This window comes from Mobula birostris, chromosome 11, assembly GCF_030028105.1.
Source record: "Mobula birostris isolate sMobBir1 chromosome 11, sMobBir1.hap1, whole genome shotgun sequence".
NCBI classification, from domain to species: Eukaryota; Metazoa; Chordata; class Chondrichthyes; order Myliobatiformes; family Myliobatidae; genus Mobula; species Mobula birostris.
In genome coordinates this window covers 49,934,624-49,951,247 of record NC_092380.1, presented here as the reverse complement: position 1 = coordinate 49,951,247, position 16,624 = coordinate 49,934,624, and the positions used below count along the sequence as shown (strand labels likewise).

The 16,624-nt window shown below is 42.3% G+C and overlaps 1 protein-coding gene and 1 long non-coding RNA gene across 9 annotated transcripts in view; one reads left to right on the top strand and one right to left on the bottom strand.

Moving 5' to 3' along the window:
- The window catches only part of phf21aa (PHD finger protein 21Aa), a 385,951-nt gene that overhangs the window by 56,315 nt on the left and 313,012 nt on the right, over positions 1-16,624 (bottom strand). The gene's annotated exons all lie outside the window — the stretch shown is intronic.
- LOC140205499 (uncharacterized) lies at positions 4,316-11,561 on the top strand. The gene is made up of 3 exons (XR_011887858.1): positions 4,316-4,455; positions 8,112-8,228; positions 11,425-11,561. It is a non-coding gene; the product is annotated as an uncharacterized lncRNA (long non-coding RNA).

Sequence of the window (16,624 nt, the reverse complement as noted above, 5' to 3'; positions counted from 1 at the left end):
GGCCACATCTGCACCAGGTGTGTTCAGCTGCAGATCGATGACCTTCATCTGGTCAGGGAAAGTGAGGAGGTGATAGATAGGAGCTATAGGCAGGTAGTCACACCAGGGCCTGAGGAGATAGATAAGTGGGTAACAGTCAGAAGAGGGAAGGGCAGGAGTCAGAGGCTAGAGAGCACCTCTGTGGCTGTCCCCCTTAACAGTAAGTACTCCTCTTTGAGTACTGTTGGGGGGAACAGCCTACCTGGCGGAAGCAACAGTGGCTGTGTTTCTGACACAGAGTCTGACCCTGTGGCTCAGAAGGGTAGGCAGCAGTGACAGGGGACTCTATAGTTAGGGCAAACAACAGGAATTCTGCAGATGCTGGAAATTCAAGCAACACACATCAAAGTTGCTGGTGAACGCAGCAGGCCAGGCAGCATCTCGGCCTGAAACGTCGACTGTACCTCTTCCTAGAGATGCTGCCTGGCCTGCTGCGTTCACCAGCAACTTTGATCTATAGTTAGGGGGTCAGACAGGCGATTCTGTGGATGCAGGAAAGAAACACGGATGGTAGTTTGCCTCCCAGGTGCCAGGGTCCGGGTCTGATCGCGTCCACGATATCCTGAAGTGGGAAGGAGAACAGCTAGAGGTCGTAGTACATATTGGTACCAATGACGTCGGCAGGAAAAGGGAGGCAGTCCTGAAAGCAGACTACAGGGAGTTAGGAAGTTGAGAAGCAGGACCACAAAGGTAGTCATCTCGGGATTACTGCCTGTGCCACGTAACAGTGAGAATATGAATAGAGTGAGGTGGAGGATAAATGTGTGACTGAGGGATTGGAGCAGGGGGCAGGGGTTCAGATTTCTGGATCATTGGGACCTCTTTTGGGGCAGGAGTGACCTGTACAAAAAGGATGGGTTGCACTTGAATCCCAGGGAGACCAATATCCTGGCGAGGGGGTTTGCTAAAGCTATTGGGGGAAGAGTTTAAACTAGGATTGCTGGGGGGTGGGAAACAAACTGAAGAAACGGAGGAAAAGGAGGTTGGCTCACAAATAGAGAAAGCTTGCTGGCAGTGCGAGAGGGAGGTATGGCAGGTGACAGGGAAGGGATGCGCTCAGGCCGATGGTTTGAGATGTGTCTATTTTAATGCAAGGAGTATTATGAACCTAGCAGCTGAGCTTGGAGCATGGATCAGTACTTGGAGCTATGATGTTGTGGCCATTAGAGACTTGGATGGCTCAGGGACAGGAATGGCTACTTCAAGTGCCAGGCTTTAGATGTTTCCGAAAGGACAGGGAGAGAGGCAAAAGAGGTGGGGGCATGGCACTGTTGATCAGAGATAGTGTCACGGCTGCAGAAAAGGAGGAAGACATGGAGGGATTGTCTACAGATACTCTGTGGGTGGCAGTTAGGAACAGGAAGGGGTCAATAACTCTACTGGGTGTTTCTTATAGACCACTCAATAGTAACAGGAACATCGAGGAGCAGATAAGGAGGCAGATTCTGGAAAGGTGTAATAATAACAGGGTTGTCGTGGTGGGAGATTTTAATTTCCCAAATATTGATTGGCATGACCCTGGAGTGGGGGGTTTAGATGGGGTGGAGTTTGTTAGGTGTGTTCAAGGTGGTTTCTTGACACAGTAGGTAGATAAGCCTACAAGAGGAGAGGCTGTACTTAATCTGGTATTGGGAAATGAACCTGGTCAGGTGTCAGATCTCTCAGTGGGAGAGCATTTTAGAGCATTCTATCTCCTTTACCATAGCACTGGAGAGGGAGAGGAACAGACAAGTTAGGAAAGCGTTTATTTGGAGTAAGAGGAAATATGAGGCTATCAGGCAGGAACTTGGAAGCATAAATTGGGAACAGATGTTCTCAGGGAAATGTACACAAGAAATGTGGCAAATGTTCAGGGGATATTTGTGAGGAGTTCTGAACAGGTACATTCCAACGAGACAGGGAAAGAATGGCAGGGTACGGGAACCATGGTGTACAAAGGCTATTGTAAATCTAGTCAAGAAGAAAGGAGCTTACGAAAGGGTTCAAAAAACTAGGTAATGATAGAGATTGAGAAGATTATAAGGCTAGCAAGAAGGAGCTTATAAAGAAATTAGGAGAGCCAGAAGGGGCTATGAGAAGGCCTTGGCGGACAGGATTAAGGAAAACCCCAAGGCATTCTACAAGTATGCGAAGAGCAAGAGGATAAAACATGAGAGAATAGGACCAATCAAGTGTGACAGTGGAAAAGTGAGTATGGAACCGGAGGAGATACTTTGCTTCAGTATTCACAACGGAAAATAATCTTGGCAATTGTAGGGATGATTTACAGTGGACTGAAAAGCTTGAACATGTAGATATTAAGGAAGAGGATGTGCTGGAGCTTTTGGAAACCATCAAGTTAGATAAGTCACCGGGACCGTATGAGATGTAGCCCAGGTTACTGTGGGAGGCGAGGGAGGAGATTGCTGAGCCTCTGGTGATGACCTTTACATCATCAATGGGGACAGGAGAGGTTCTGGAGAATTGGAGGGTTGCAGATATTGTTCCCTTACTCAAGAAAGGGAGTAGAGGTAGCCCAGGAAATTATAGACCAGTGAGTCTTACCTCAGTGGTTAGTAATTTGATGGAGAAGATCCTAAGAGGCAGGATTTATGAACATTTGGAGAAGCATAATGTGATTTGGAATAGCCAGCATGGCTTTGTGAAAGGTAGATTGTGACTTATGAGCCTGATTAAATTTTTTGAGGATATGACTAAACACATTGATGAAGGAAGAGCAGTAGATGTAGTGTATATGGATTTCAGCAAGGCATTTGACAAGGTACCCCATGCAAGGAATATTGAGAAAGTAAGGAGGCATGGGATCCAAAGGGGCATTGCTTTGTGGATCCAAAACTGGCTTGCTCACAGAAGGCAAAGAGTGGTTGCAGATGGGTCATATTCTGCATGGAGGTTGGTGACCAGTGGTGTGCCTCAGGGATCTGTTCTGGGGCCCCTACTCTTCGTTATTTTTATAAATGACCTGGATGAAGAAGTGGAGGGATGGGTTAGTAATTTGCTGATGACACAAAGTTTGGAGGTGTTGTGGGTAGTGTGGAGGGCTGTCAGAGGTTACAGCAGGACATTGATAGGATTCAAAACTGGGCTGAGAAGTGGCAGATGGAGTTCAACCCAGATAGGTGTGAGGTGCTTCATTTTGACAGGTCAAATATGATGGCAGAATATAGTATTAATGGTAAGACTCTTGGTAGTGTGAAGGATCAGAGGGATCTTGGGGTCCGAGTCCATAGGACACTCAAAGCTGCTGCGCATGTTGGCTCTGTGGTTAAGAAAACATATAATGCATTGGCCTTCATCAATCGTGGGATTGAGTTTAGGAGCCGAGAGGTATGGTTACAGCTATGTAGGTGTCCCCCGCTTTACGAAACCTCACTGTTACGAAAGACCTACATTAGTTCCCTGTTTTCGCTAACAGATGTGTTTTCACTGTTAAGAAAAAAAGCAGCGCGCGCCCCAAGCAGCCACGGTCCCTGGATTCACAACGGCATTCTCGCCAGCATTGCTTAAACATGTGCCTGTGAGCAGCCGTTTGCAAGGTGAGTTCTAAGGTATCGGAAAAGCCTAAAAGAGCTCGTGAGGGTGTTACATTTAGCGTAAAACTAGACATAATTGAGCGTTTCGATCGTGGTGAATGAAGTAAGGACAAAGTGAGTTTGGCTTTTGGTATCCCATGACCAAGAACTGATAGATGAAGAGCTGATGCAATTGGAAGAGGAAAGGATAACAATCGAAACCGAATGAGTAGTGATAAAGTACGACTTTAATTTTGAAAGGGTACGTCGGTTTAGGGCATATTTGCAAGATGGTTTGAGTCCTTACAAAGAACTGTATGATAGAAAAATGCACGAGGCTCAGCAGTCAAGCATACTGTACTGTCGTTTTTCAAGCCTTCCACATCAGACGACGAACCTCGACCTTCGACTTCAAGGCAGGCAGTCATAGGAGAAGATGAGCTGCCTGCCCTAATGGAAACAGATGATGATGAGATGACACCCCAGTGTCCCACCACCCCAACCCCCAGGCCGCGGACAGATACCAATTTGCGGAGAATGCAGCAGTAGCCGGGAGGCACTCAGCACAGCTTTAAGAAAAAAGCCGAAATAAACATGCTAAATTAATTAGGTGCCGCCCGGCATGTAATTGTTGGCCCAGATCAAAGGTGATGCAATCGGCAATCGCCTCTGATCTGGGCCGACATTTACGTGTCGGGCGGCACCTAATTAATTAGCATGTTTGTTTCGGCTTTTTTCTTAAAGATGTGCTGTGTGCCTCCCGGCTACCGCAGGACCCCTGCATGCTTCGCGGATCAGTATCAGTTCACTGCCCAGAGGGTGGGGGCCACTGCACCACCCAAACTCGGACAACTCAGTCTAACACACCATCATCAGTGTGCTCGGCGCTGTCTTCCCGATTCCGGTAAGTGATACTACACTGTACATACATTATTTCTACTTTATATATCGGCTGTGTATTTCTACGTGTTATTTGGTATGATTTGGCAGCTTCATAGCTTAAAGGTTACTGGAAAGTGCTTGTGCTGTGTTTTTGCCGATGGCACTTGCGCCGTGTTTTTGCCAAGAGCACTTGCGTGAGATTTTCGCTACGGCTAACAGTTCAGGCAATGATTGTGGAAAAGTATTTCTACTTTATATAGGCTGTGTATTTATCATATCATTCCCGCTTTTACTATATGTTACTGTTATTTTAGGTTTTGGGTGTTATTTGGAATGATTTGGTACGTTACTTGTGGGTCCTTGAACACTCACAAAATTTTCCCATATAAATTAATGGTAATTGCTTTTTCGCTTTACGACATTCCGGTTTACGAACCGTTTCATAGGAACTCCCAACCTTCGTATGGCGGGGGAAACCTGTATAGGACCCTGGTCAGGCCCCACTTGAGTACTGTGCTCAGTTTTGGTCGCCTCACTATAGAAAGGATGTGGAAACCATAGAAAGGGTGCAGAGGAGATTTACAAGGATGTTGCCTGGATTGGGAGCATGCCTTATGAGAATAGGTTGAGTGAACTTGGCCTTTTTTCCTTGGAGTGACAGAGGATGCGAGGTGACCTGATAGAGGTGTATAAGATGATGAGAGGCACTGACCACGTGGATAGTCAGAGACTTTTTCCCCAGGGCTGAAATGGCTAGCACGAGAGGGCACAGTTTAAGCTGCTTGGAAGTAGGAACAGAGGAGATGCCAGACGTAAGTTTTTTATGCAGAGTGTGGTGAGTGCATGGGATGGGCTGCCGGTGACGGTGGTGGAGGCGGATAGGATAGGGTCTTTTAACAGTCTCCTGGACAGGTACATGGAGCCCAGAAAAATAGAGGGCTATGGGTAACCCGAGGTAATTTCTAAGGTAAAGACATGTTCGGCACAGCTTTGTGGGCCGAAGGGCCTGTATTGTGCTGTAGGTTTTCTATGTTTCAAAATTATGATCAAGGCCTCCAAAGGGCTCCTTTACCTTAAAACTCCTAATTAAATCTGGTTCATTATGCAACACCCAATCCAGAGTTGCCTTGCCTTTCCGCTAGTGGGCTCAATTACAAGTTACTCTAAAAAGTCATCTATTGGCATTCTACAAATTCCCTCTCTTGGAATTCAGCACCATCCTGATTTTCTCCATCTACCTGCATATTGAGATGTCCTGTAACATTGCCCTTATTGCATGCCTTTTCTATTTCCTCTTGAAAGTTATATCCCACATCCTGGCTGTATTTGGAGGTCTGTATATAACTCCCGTCAGGATCTTTTGACTCTTCCCCCAAGTTTCTTATCTCTTCCCACAAGGATTTTACATTTTCTGATGCTCTGTCACCTCTTTCTAAGGATTTGATTTTTTTTAAACCAACAGAGCCAGCCCACCCCTCTGCCTTTCTTTATGCTTCCTTACAGACACGTCTCAGTGATGTCTACAATGTCATACCTGGCAATCTCTAACTGCATTACAAGATCACCTACCTTATTCTGTATACTGGATACAATGAGGCATTTGAATATAATACCTTCAGGTCCTGTATTCTTCACCCTTTTGATTTTGCCCCCATGTTACACTTCACATCATCTCACGAACTGCAATTTTGGCATATCGCCTGTCTGTCCTTTACAGTCTCATGAAACACTGCATCAGCTTATATTCCAAATACCTCATCCTCAGCCCTATCATTCTTGTTCCCATCCCCCTGCCAAATTAGTTTAAACCCTTGTAGCTCTAGCAAACCTGCCCACAAGTATATTGATTCCCCTTGGGTTCAGGTGTAGCCCGTCCTTTTCGTACAGGTCATACCTTTCCCAGAAGAGATCTCAATGATCCAGAAATCTGAAACCCAGCCCCTGCACCACTCATTCATCTGTACCATCATCCTTTTGTGATAATGCAATTAATAAGCGAATAAAATTTACACCCAATGGTATCACAGCATGTCTGTAGAAATGTTCAATTTCCAATTATCTGCCACATTTCCATACATTTCAAAATATGCACTCAGAAACATTGTATTAACTCTAAAGCAATTGATATGTCCAAAAGGTTGGTAGATGCTACAAAATACATTCACTTTCTAAATATTGATCAAAGAAAATGAAGGATCACCTACCATGTTGTGCTTTGCAAAAAAAAAAAAAATTTGATTACATGCTCTGCAAAACGAAATACAAGGAGTACAAAGAAATGGAGAAGGATGGGACTCATTATTGCAGCCTGACATCTGAACCTAATGTACTAGTTAAAATTTAAGCTTTGCAATATGAATAGTCTGAAATAGTGTATCAATTCCAAAAGTCTATATAAGAAAAATAATTTTGCTCCTGGGTAACTCTAGCCTTCTTTATTGTACTCTCCTATTTTGTTGCATGAAACTAACTTCTGAAAGGACTCTTCATTTTTATACGCTCAATGAGTCTGTACCAGCTCACAGAAATATTCCATTCCTGTTATGTATTCATGTATATTTTGACCCTTGCGGTGCGTTCCTCAGTTCTCCATCTCTCGTGTGTGTTATTCACGGCCACCTGGCTTCCCAGTAACACAAACATAACAACTGGCAATGAGGTGACAAATCCTCATACAACATTAATTGTTTTATTCCCTTCTGCAAGAAAAGCAGTGTGCAATGCTGGCAGTATACCACTGGGTGAGAGGAAAGAATCAGGATCAAGTGAAATTTGTGACACCACATGCCACAAGAAAATGGCTTCAGGAAGCATGGTCAGTGAAGAATCTGAGGGAAGAGAACAAGAACAGGATAGTTAAATCAAATAAATGAGAGGGAGACAGATGGATAAGACCATTTAACTTTTATGGAACATGATTGTGTTTGAAAATGGTGACAAAGTAAGTAAATATGGGACCCTGTGATGAAATGACAGAGTTCATATACTGAAAGATTTGAATATTTTGTACTGGCAAATCAAATTTCAGTTGATATTCGTGTTCCAACTTTTCTGACTGAAGCGAGCAAAAACTTTAAATTTATTACATAGTCTAGTGTAACATGCTAAGCCCCTGGCAATAAGCCTTATGAAGGCATAGTTAGAGTCTTAAAGGGCCACTATTCACCTAAACCTTCGATTATTGCTGAGTGGTTTAGATTTCATAAAAGCAATAAGAGGAAGGTGAGTCTATTTCGGTCTGTGGCAGTACTGAAACAATTGTCTGAACACTGATTTTGGGCTAACTAAATGTCCTGTTATGTGATTCACTCTTATGTGTGTAGTAACATTTGCTTACAAAAGACAGACTAACATTACAGAATGCAATTGAGATTAATACATCTATGGAGATGGCAGCTAAAGAAGCACAGCTATTAAGCACATCTTCCCAAGTTCATAAAGTTTCTACTGACTTTAGGAATATGATGCATATTGGCAAAGTTATCATTGTGGCAAAACTGGGCATTCATAAAAAGAATGCTGGTATGAGGATTTAGATTTCATAGGCTGTGGCAAAAAGTGACATATTGAACATGGCTGTAAAAGTAAAAAAAAAAGACTATCAACCAGAAACATTGTAATAAAGAAAAATGTGGTTGAAGAAACTTTCCATGTTTTATCTGTTGTATGGGGCCACAGTGAGGATGCAAGTGGACACAAGTGCTGCAGTATCATTGATGTCAGAGACAGTTTACAAGGGGAAACTGGAGCATCGCACCACAAAAGGGACAAGGATGACTTTAAAGACTTACACAGGTGAGGTTGTTCCATGGCAGGGAGTAGTACATATTACATTGGAGATTAACAGAGAAAGAAACAGTACATGCTGACTGTTAAGCCCAACACAACACCCAAATGCCCAAAGACAAGATCTGTTCCATACAATCTCAAACCAAAGGTAGAGGCTGAATTGGAAAGACTAGTGCAGAAAAAGGTATTGGAACTAACGTGTGTAAGTGAATGGGCAACTCCAGTGGTTCCTATCGTAAAAAGAGATGGGTTGTTAAGGCTTTGTGGAGACTTCAAGGTAACCATCAACCCAGTTCTTACAGCTGAACAAAACCCTCTTCCCCTCATTGACGACCTTTTTGCAGGATTGTCCACAGGACAGACATTAAGCATGATCGACCTGTGTCAAACAGATGCATGTGGAGGCAGAGTCACAGGAACTATTGACCACAGTGACTCACAGAGGATTATTCAGGTACCAAAGGCTTCTGTTTGGCATCACCTCAGCTCCCACAACTTTTCAATGAGCAATGGACCAGATCCTGATTGGGTTGACAGGAGTGCAATGCTATTTGGATGACTCACTCATTACTGGGAAAAATGAGTGTAAACATCTAAAAGACTTGGATGCTACACTACCAAGACTCAAGGAATATGGACTTAAGAGTCCAGAAGGATAAGTGTGAGTTCTTTCAACCCTTGACTGCATATTTGAGCCACGTGATCAACAATTCAGGGCTTCACAAGGCACCATCAAAAGTGAAGGTAATCATGCAGGCTCCATCACCACAGAATGTAAGTTAATTAAGATCTTTCTTTGAACTACTAACATACGACGCAAAGTTTGTTCCTAACCTATCTAGTGTGCTGAAACCACTTTATTAGTTTTTAATAAATCAGCACACTGGCGGTGGACAGATCACTGTGAAGAGGCTTCTATAAAACGGCCAAAACAGTTTTGTCACAATCTGAAGCACTTACACATTCCAACTTACAATTCTGGCCTGCAATGCATCACTATGGTATGGAGGCAGTTATTTCACAAGTCATGCTGTCGGGTGAAGTGTGTTCAATTTTTTTTGCATCAAGGACATTAAGCAAGGCAGAATGCTACTATGACCAGATTGAGTGGGAAATACTCACAATTGTCTTTGGAGTGAAGAAATTCCATCAATTCCACTTTGGTCAATGATTTACACTATTAACAGATCATTGCCCCTTGATGTCTGTTTTTGGTCCACGTGTGAACATTGCTGGTGCTGTTGGATGCAATGCTGGGCTCTATTACTATCTGCACATCCCTATGACATAAAATGCGGGAGGTCTAAGCACCATTCAAATGATGATGGACTGTCCAGACTTCCCTTCACTGTTACAACTCTAGAGCCATCCAAAAAGAGATCTTTTACTTCAAGGAAGTACTTGCAGCTCTGATAATTGTGGTACAAGTCCAGAAGCACACATGTACTGACCCTGTTCTATCTAAGGTGGTGGACATGGTAACTTACGAACGGAAAGGAGAGCCAACCATAGAATTGAAACCTTACCAGGCCTGACAGAAGGAGTTCATAGTTTAAGTAAGATGTTTACTATGGGGCTACCATGTTGTCATTCCTCCACCAATAAGAAAGCAAGTGCTTCATGATCTACAAGCAGGACACTGGTATAGTGTGCATGAAAGAAATTGCATGCAGCTACTTCTGGTGGCAAGAACTGGATATAACCATTGAAGAGAAGGCCAAAGCATGCCCATATTGTCATTGTCAGTGTCGATGCTCCTTGACTTGCTCCCTTGCATCCATGTGAATGACCTGAGGACCCATGACAGAGGATTCACATGGATTTTGAAGGACCTGCAGAAAGCCACATATTCTCGGTCAGAGTGGACTGCACAGCAAATGGCCCGAGGTTGCCATCATGAAGAGTACTACATCTGAAAAATGCATTGAGGAGCTACATTCCACCTCTAGCTGTTCTGGGCTTTCTAAACAGTTCGTAAGTGACTATGGCTCACAACTCCTTTCTGAAGAGTTTGAGGCATTTACGGAAGCAAGTGGTATTCAGCATATCAAGTCAAAACCATATCATCCAGCCACAAATGGCCTTACTGATTGATTCTACAAAAAGTGAAACAAGCCCTCAAGACATCTGTAGGAAGTGGATCCCTCAACCAGCGTCTTAGCATTTTCTTGCTGACATACATTATGCCACCACCAAAATAGCACCAGCCACTGTACTGATGAAAAGACAGCTTTACACCCAGTTTGGCCTGCTGAGACCGTCAATCACAAAAACAGATTGTCCTAAATGAACAGAAAACCCAAGAAGAGAGACTTGCCAAAGTGAAGTTCAGAAGTTTCACAGCAGGAGAGACAGTACTTGCCCAGAACTATATCTCTGGAACAAAGTAGATACCTGCGACGATGGTGTCATACACGGTGAAAACTAGGAGCCACAACATCTGGAGAAGGCATGTTGATCAGCTGTTGTCCCCTTCTGAGGCCACTGAAAACCAACACAAACTGACCAATCCAGATCCAGTTGTAGAAATGGGACAGGAATCTCAGACAATGACTACAGAACCTCTGTTAAGAACAAATGACACAGCCAGTGCTCCCCATCACTTGTGCTTTCTGTGGTGCCCCCTGCTGACAATGCAGTACCAAAGCCAAGATGTATGCATACACCACCAAGAGATAAAAGATAAAAGTTCTCCCCATAGTCTGTGAGCCAGGACCTGAAATTTGAGCCACCAGTATCATCTGGGGGGAATAATTATAGTGATTTTGGGCAAGGTATACACCCCTAGTGCTAGAAAATATGTGATAGCATTGCAGCGGTGGTAGATTTGTGTGTTATCACTCGATTTATAACCCCATGCCAAAACACACTTTTCAAAACTATACATAGCACAGAATAAAGCATTCTACTTCAAACTGATGGTCCTCTCTTATTATTGGCATTTTGTCTTTGAAAATTGGTAGGAATATAGCTCAGACTATATGTTTTTCAGAAAAGTTGTTAAAATTAGCATCTCTACAAATGTTATCTATTACTGGCAGTGATAACACAGTGACTATACATTACATAAGACGTACTTCTGTTTTCATGTTCTGTTTCACATTTATATCTTGTATATCACCATTTATACATACATTTATATCACCTTTGTAGCAGGTGCTTTTTTCACCAGCAATGTTAATAGGATTTTTTTCTGTTTCAGGTACTGTGGTGGTGGGATCGTCCTGCACAACAGAGGAGAGAGAAGAGTAGGGTAGATTTAGATCTGGAGCAGCTGAATCACTTTGGTTCAGAATGGAGAGCCATAAGCACAAAGAATCTATTAAGGAGCAGTGTATCATACACTGGAAAACATCAAAAGATGATGACCACCGTTAGTCCTCAAGACTACGAATCCTGGAAAACATTACTTGAAGCAGTCAAAGTGAGAAACTATGCCCCTATTTTAGATGTTGCTAAAGAAGTTGGAGAAAAAAGAAGTCCCAAGAATCTACTATCACCGAAAATGCCGAAGCCTCTTCACCATGAAGAGAGACTTAGACTCTGAAAAGGAAAGCTAAGGAAAGCATTACTGATGAAGCTGGTGAGAATACCTGTACATCAAAAAGGCCAAGTAGATCTTCATCAGAAGCAAGGGTGTATGATCAAATCTGTATTTTTGGTAATAAGGTGAAATTTCTGAAGGGCTCCAAGTCACGTGAAAAGCTTACACAAGCTGTACAACTCAGAGCTGACCAAACACTACAGGAATGTGCAACCAAAAAGGAAGATGAGAAGATTCTAGTAGTAACAAGCAGAGACATAGTTGCTGCAGAGGCCCACTATCATGCTTCATACTATAAGGATTACACCAGAATCAAGAAAAAGGACCCTGAGTACAAAGAGAATGATGATAAAACAGATGGTGATGAACTGTATAAAAGGATTGAAAGAGAAGGCTATAAAGACCTTTTCAAGTATATCAGAACTGATATCATACCCAACAAGATGATTGTACAAATCACTTCTTTGGGCACGAAACTTGAATCTTTCATGCTATCTGGTGGAGTTACACTCCTGCAAGATTCTACAAGGAAGCACATTCGTAGGAAACTGGAATCTGAGCTGGGCAATTCAGTAGATATATTTCCAGATGACAAAAGAAAATTGTTAATGGTTCCTGAAAGTGTATCACCAAGGGACGTTGTCTTGGAAAATCAAACTCTATAGAGGGAACTCAAAGTTTGGAGGGCCAAGGCAACCAATTTTGACAAGATCATAGATCAGACTTCATCACATATCAGGCCCCGTCCACACCAGAAGGATTGCTGAGAAAGACAAATAAAGCTACTTTAGCCACAACCTTACAGAAAAGTGTAGCAGTGGAAGAGCAACTCCCAGGAAACTCTGCTACAGTGGTTGATGGAATGAACTTGGTCCAAAGAGTGAAAGGTGATCAAGTTACTTTCAGAGATGTTGCCACAACAATTCTAGGTATGGCTCAGAGGGAAGGCAGTCAGAATAGCAGAATAGATGCTGTGTTCGACACGTACAAGGAGAACTCTATCAAGAATAGGGAAAGATCTCTACGGGGTGAAGAGACTGGTCATAACTTGCAAAGTATCACCGGCACACAGATAGTGAGGCAGTGGAGGAGCTTCCTGACCAAAGTCAGTAACAAAAATAGTCTCATTAGCTTCATAGTCCATGAATGGAGGAAGGTGGAGTACAGAACAAAGCTACAGGAGAAGATTCTGTATGCAACTGTGAATGACAAATGTTACAGAATCACATTTCAAGACAGTGAGGAGGTGTCAGCTCTTCAGTGTCAACAAGAAGCAGATGGCCGCCTACTTCTCCTTGCTGCCCATGCCACAAGACAGGGATACCAGTCTGTAGTGATCTGCTCAGAAGACACAGATGTCTTTATCACGTCTTCAGCATTTTGTGACAAGATTGAGGCCCCATTGTTCCAGAAGTGTGGCACTAGAACCTGTACAAGGCTTGTAGATAACAGGAAGGTTGTTGCCACTGTTGGCATAGAGGTTTGTAGGGCTCTCATCGGGTTGCACGCATATACAGGATGTGACACTGTAAGCACTTTTGCAGGCAAAGGGAAGACAAGTGCCCTAAAACTTCTGACCAGCAACAGGGAAACTCAGGATACATTCTTAAGAGTTGGGTCAGGAATGGGACCTCTCCCCGGAACTGATGGACAAACTGGAGGCATTTACATGTCTCTTGTATGCCCCAAAAGCATTGACCACCATTGTCAATGAGCTCAGGTATCACCTTTTCTGTGCCAAAGAAGGTAAAACCTTAAGTCATCAACTCCCACCATGCAAGGACTGCTTAACAAAACATGCTCAGCGAGCCAACTACCGGGCTGGTATACGGAGATGATGTTTGGAGAAGGACTCACAAGTGCCAAGCCCTGTTGGCAGAGGATGGAAGATGGAGAGAGAACAGGAAGCTGAACAGTTGGTGGTGCACTGGATGGAAGGCCAGCCAGCACCCGATGCCATTCTGGATCTACTGGCCTGTAACTGTCCAAAAAAATGTTCACTCCCAAAATGTATGTGTGTTGCAAATGGCCTCAGGTGTACTGACATGTGTAGACTGGCAGACTGTGAGAACCAGGCATCCATCTCAGAGAGTGTTGAAAGTTCAGATGAAGATGTGGAAGATGTGGAAAATTATTATGATTATTAATAGGTTAAGGAAGTCTGGAAAACAAAGTATGGAAAGCAGTCTTTGATTAAATATATTCATTTTGCAACCAAATGGGGCCTCGGTTATGGCTGTGTGGAACCCCACATTTGAATTATTGTACTGTAATTCTATATGCTATGACAAAAGCTTAAGATTGTTTTGATTTGATACAATATGGAAAATATTATGACATTGATAAAACTCCAGAAATCTCTCCAAATGAGGTTTTTTACCTTTTGAGAGATGGGGTAACATTTTCTGCTGTACCGATGTTAATATGGAATATATACAAAAAGTGATTACTTATTTCAGTCCTGGGTATGACTCTAAACTGCAACTGGTGATGAGGCTCTGATTGGGGACTTTCAGAGTTTTGGGGAAAGTGGAGTTACCCCTTAGTCATTCATTGTTCCCAGGGCCACTCTGACCCGGAATGGTAGCACCTGCAAGGGTTCCTGCTCAGGATACGAGCGAAGGCCAACGGTGGATCCAGCAAGTTCAGTAACTGAACTTATGACGGAGAAGGCGGATGAGCTACGACCTCAAATGTCAATGGCTACTGTATAGGCGGATGAACATTTGGGAAGAGAAATGGCGATTTCTTTAGTTCGCCCAACAGTAGGCAATAGCAAACCACCGTTGCTATTTGCTAAGAAAACCATGGTCAAACTCACAGAATGTATCACAAAACAACAAAGTCAGCAGGATCTTCAAGACAACGCTGAAGATGCTTCGCTCGGCAGGGTTGATTCTGGCCAGTAGGGGATCCCCGACCGTCATCAAGCTACTAGTCATAAAATTCAAGTAACACAAAAGAAAATTATTGCCACTTGGAATGTAAGAACCCCATATCAAGCAGGAAGATTGGACAATGTGATAACTGAAATGGAAAGACTAAAGATTAACATCATGAGAATTAGCGAAGTTCATTGGATAGGTGCTGAAACATGTCAGATTAGAAAACAAACACTAGTTTGTTCTTGTGGCACATCCCATACTAATGGAGTAGGAATTCTAATGAATGAATACATGGCAAAAAGTGTTTTAGGACATTGGGCAATATCGGAAAGAGTGCTCCTTGTTAGATTCAGAGAACCACCATTTGATTTAGCAATTATACAGGTATATGCACCAACAACAGATGGAACAAATGAAGATATAGATACATTCTATGAAGAACTTGAACAAGCAAAGAATGGATGCAAATCTCAAGATATTGTTATTGGCATGGGAGATCTAAATGCTAAAGTAGGACAAGGTGTTGATGGAAATACCATAGGAAAATCTGGACTGCGGGAAGAAATGAAAGAGGTGAGAAATGGGTAGAATGGTGCAAGATGAATAATCAGGTCATTATGAATACCTAATTTAAAAACCATCCAAGATGCCTGTGGACCTGGAAAAGTCCAGGTGATAACACCAGAAATCAAATTGACTTTATTACTGTAAACCAAAGATTTAGAAACTCAGCGACTCAATGCAAAACATATCCAGGTGCAGACTGTAATAGTGACCATAACCCAGTAGTATGTCACGTAAAAGTAAAACTTAAAAAACTAAAGAAGCAAAAACCTGAATAATCCTTTGACTACTTGCAATTAATTAAAGAAGAAAACTTAAGACAAAAATTTACAGTTGAAGTAAGGAATAGATTTGAAAGTCTAGAAATAGAATCTGTTAAAGATGATAGCAATCATGTAGAAATGAAATTTAACCCTCTAAAGGATGCCTTGGTAGAATCAGCGGTCAGTGATTCCTAAAAAAGAAAAAAGCACAAAGAATAAATGGATGACAGATGAAATCAAAGATCTAATGGAAGAAAGGAGACAGAAGAAAGCAAATCCTATAGAATATAAGTCCTTAGATAAAAAAAGTTAAAAGCTTATGTCAAGAAGCCAAAGAAGAATGGTTAAACCAAGAATGTGAGTAAATAGAAAGAATCCCTATTACTGATCCAAAAAGGCTACATCAACAAATCAAGAATATCACCGATAAAAAGCTCCTCTGTTCTTCAGGTGGATGTTTGAAAGCAAAAGACAGTACCATTATCATGGAAAAAGATGAGATTATTAACAGATGGACTGAGTATATTCAGGAATTGCTTGAAGACGATCGAGGCGAAAAACCAGAAATTAAGAAAAACATTGAAGGTCCAAGTATTTTAAAATCTGAAGTTCGTAATGCAATAAATAAGATGAAGAAAGGAAAGGCAGCAGGTCCTGATGAATTAGTAATAGAACAAATTATCGCCCTTGAAGATTACAGAATTGAAAAACTTACTGATTTAATCAATGACATTTATGAGACTGGAATTATACCAGAAGAGATGAAAAAATCAGTATTTATCACTTTTCCTAAGAAAACTGGAGCAATAGAATGTGAATTACATAGGACCATAAGTTTAATGAGTCATATCACCAAGATACCTCTAAGCATTTTGATGACAAGAGCTAAAAGTAAGATACAAGCTGAAATAGGCAAAGAACAATGTGGTTTTGTGAAAGACAGAGGTACAAGAAACACGATATTGATGTTAAGGATACAATCAGAACGAGCTATTCAAGTGCAAAAAGATTTGTTTTTATCGACTACACAAAAGCATTTGATAAAGTGAAGCACAATAAGTTATTTGAAATACTACAGGAAACTCTAGATCTAGATTCGAAAGACCTCCGCCTAATCAGAAATCTGTACTGGGAACAAACTGCCGC